We start from the raw sequence: 3165 nt of genomic DNA on the forward strand, positions 1-3165 counted from the left end.
AATGGAATACTACCCAGCTATAAAAACGAATTAAATACTGCCACTTGAAACAACATGGATGGACCTTGAAAGAATAATAATGAGTGAAATGAGTCAGGCAGAGAAAAAGAAATACCACATGTTCTTACTTATTGGTGAGAGCTACAAATAAATAAATTAATTCACTCACATACGCACACAAAAAAAAACCCAGGGAGGGGGGGGGAAGAAGATATAACAACTACAATTTTTTGAAGTTGTTACAACAAGCAAACGGAAAGGACATTCTTGGGTGGGAGGGGGAGAGGGAGGAGGGAGGGAGGTTTCGGTGATGGGCCATAATAATCATATATATTGTATATTGACAAAATAAAAATTTTAAAAAAAACCCCACAAAATTGGTGGTCACTCTCCAAACCTAGTCCACTAGATTCTGCATTTTAACAAGATTCCCAGGTTATTTTATTCACTTTAAAGAAGTGTGCATTTAGGGTAAGGCTATTGGGAAATTTCTAAAAACTAAAAGCAGAGAAGTGACATGATAATATTTGCATTTCTGATCAACCAATCTGGAGGTATTTTAAAGAATAAATTTAACTGGGGTAAAATTCACGGCCAAGCAAATTTTAACTGGGGTAAAATTCAACTGTGACAGTAGTGGTAAGAGGTTATAGAATTTTGAACAAAGATGTTGTGATATAGATGGAGAAAATGACACAAATTTAAGAAATATTTAGACCCTGGTCTGATATGTACTAATATTGCTCACATCTTGGTTCTATAATGTGTTTGCTTATTTGTACATATATTTCCAACAGGATCTTAGAACAAGATTCTGTCTTCTATTCAGTTACTATTCAGTTTCTATTCAGGCACCAATAGATGAAAGGATACCCACATGAGTATGAGATATTCTCCCTTCCATATGCAGGTTTATAAAAGAAATAGATTCAAGAATCTGTTACATGATTCTTTGAGCCTTCAACTAGATCAAGGATTCTTTAAAAAAAAAAAAAAAGTGTCAGAAAAAGTGAAGGAAATACATTTTGGAAAACTGACTATGTTGTGATTGTGAGTACATACTCACTCCCCTCAGGGGAGTACTACCTTCTAATTTCCAGTCAGGTAAAGGATACTGCAAGGGGACCATGGAAGAGCCTTAAAATATGTTTTACGCTGTTGGAATAAACTAAAAACTAGTGTTGCACTGACACCAGAAAAAAGCTTAAATGGACTGTAGACTGAGGTCTGACCCCACCAGGAAATTGAGAGGCTTAGAGGATGACTGACTGTTTGGAGGTAGAGCCAGGACAGTACTGTGGCTTTAGGAATGGCCTTCATTCATAAAGCTTATCAGGGTAAGGGATGTAATCCAGAGAGGAGAGAGCTAGAGTGGGTAATCCTGGATGCTGTGTTAATCAAGGTTCTCCAGATCCCCAGAGAAACAGAGCAATGAGATTAGATAGATAGATAGATAGATAGATAGATAGATAGATAGATAGATAGATAGATAGATAGATAGGTAGATAGATAGACCAGAGGGAATTAGTTATGGAAATTGGCTTACATGATTATGGGGGCTGAGAAGTCCCATGATACGCTGCCTGCAAGTTGGAGAACCAGGAAAGCTGGTGGTACGATTCAGTCTGAATGCAAAGGCCAGAGAACCAGGAGAGCCAATAGTGTAACTCCTAGTCTGTCTTAGTTCATTTTTGTGTTGCTATAACAATATTTGAGACTGGATAATTTATTTTAAAAAGCGGTTTATCTGACTCACAATTCTGTAGGCTGGAAAGCCTATGATTGGGCAACTGAATCTGGCAAGGGCCTCAGGCTATTTCTACTCATGGCAGAAAGTGGAAGGGGAGCCAGAATGTGTAAAAGGAAGCCAGACTCTTTTTAAAAACCTGTTCTTGTGGGAACTAATCCATTCCCATAAGAGCTCACTCACTCTCCAAAGAAGGCATTAACCCATTCGCGAAGCACCAAACTGTAGCACAGTCCAAGGACAAAAATCAGGGAAGGGTAGAGTATGGGAGTGGGATGCTAGTATAAGTCCTGGAGTCTGAAAGCCCAGGAACCAAGAACACTGATGTCCAAGGGCAAGAGAAGATGGATGTCCCAGATTAAGAAGAGAAAGCAAATTTGCTCTTCCTATGCCTTTTTGTTCTATCCAGGCTGTCAACAGATTGGATATGCCTGCCCACATTGGTGATGGTGGATCTACTTGACTCAGCTGTCTGGGCATCCCTTAGCCAAGTCAAGTTGACACATAGAATTAACCATCACAGGTTTTGTTCAATAATGCCACCTGAAGGAGTAAAGAGTTCTCCTCAAGAAGAAAGTGAAGGTGCACAGCAGTCTTCCGGGGGGCTGAGGGAGGAAAGATGCAGAGAGTCCTCAAAAGTGTCCCCAAGAGAAAGAGTCAGGACCTGCCAGGGGTCTCTGCCTTTAGAACCAGAGAGGGAAGCTACGGGGCTTTGCTGCTAAGTAAGAAATTTCCTATACCTCTTTACCTCGTCTCAATACCCCACTTACTAAGGGATGTGTGTGGCATTGGAAATGACGTAGATAAGTGGAGTGGGAGGATGTTGTGATATGGAGAAAGAAGAGAGAAGAAGGTCCACTCCACTTCCTTGGTTCAGCTGTTCAGCTCAAGTAGGCTTAAGACCGATGAAGGGAGAAAAATTAATACTAAATGCAATTCCGAATTTTCATTATTACACAGTACTGAACAGTCTAATTGTAATGGTGCCTGTGATCTAAAATGGCTATAAAATATTACATTACTTAAAAGTAAAAAACATCAACTAAGCCATAGATCCCACCAGAGTTTCCATCCAGGAACAGGATATCCCACCAATCAACCTTACCCCGGCAGGGACGCACCTGGGGTCCTCCCGCAGACCCAGAAGGAGAAGGAGCCGACAGGATTACCCCCGGTGTTGGGACCGAGGGATCTCAGGGAAAAGTGAGCCTGCTGCCCGACAACCCAGCCCCATGAAAGAGACGCTCAGACGCGGCAGGGGTTCTGTCAGGGCAGTTCCACTTTATTGCCCTTACAGTGCAATTTATATAAGCAAGCAAGTAGGGGATTTCCACGAATTAACCAATCAATTAAAGGATCACGTGGGCATGCAATTTTTTTTTTTTTTTTTTTTTGTGTCTTTTTTCCGTGTCCGGCAA

Source organism: Galeopterus variegatus, unplaced genomic scaffold (assembly GCF_000696425.1).
Source record: "Galeopterus variegatus unplaced genomic scaffold, G_variegatus-3.0.2 Scaffold1234, whole genome shotgun sequence".
Lineage (NCBI taxonomy): Eukaryota > Metazoa > Chordata > Mammalia > Dermoptera > Cynocephalidae > Galeopterus > Galeopterus variegatus.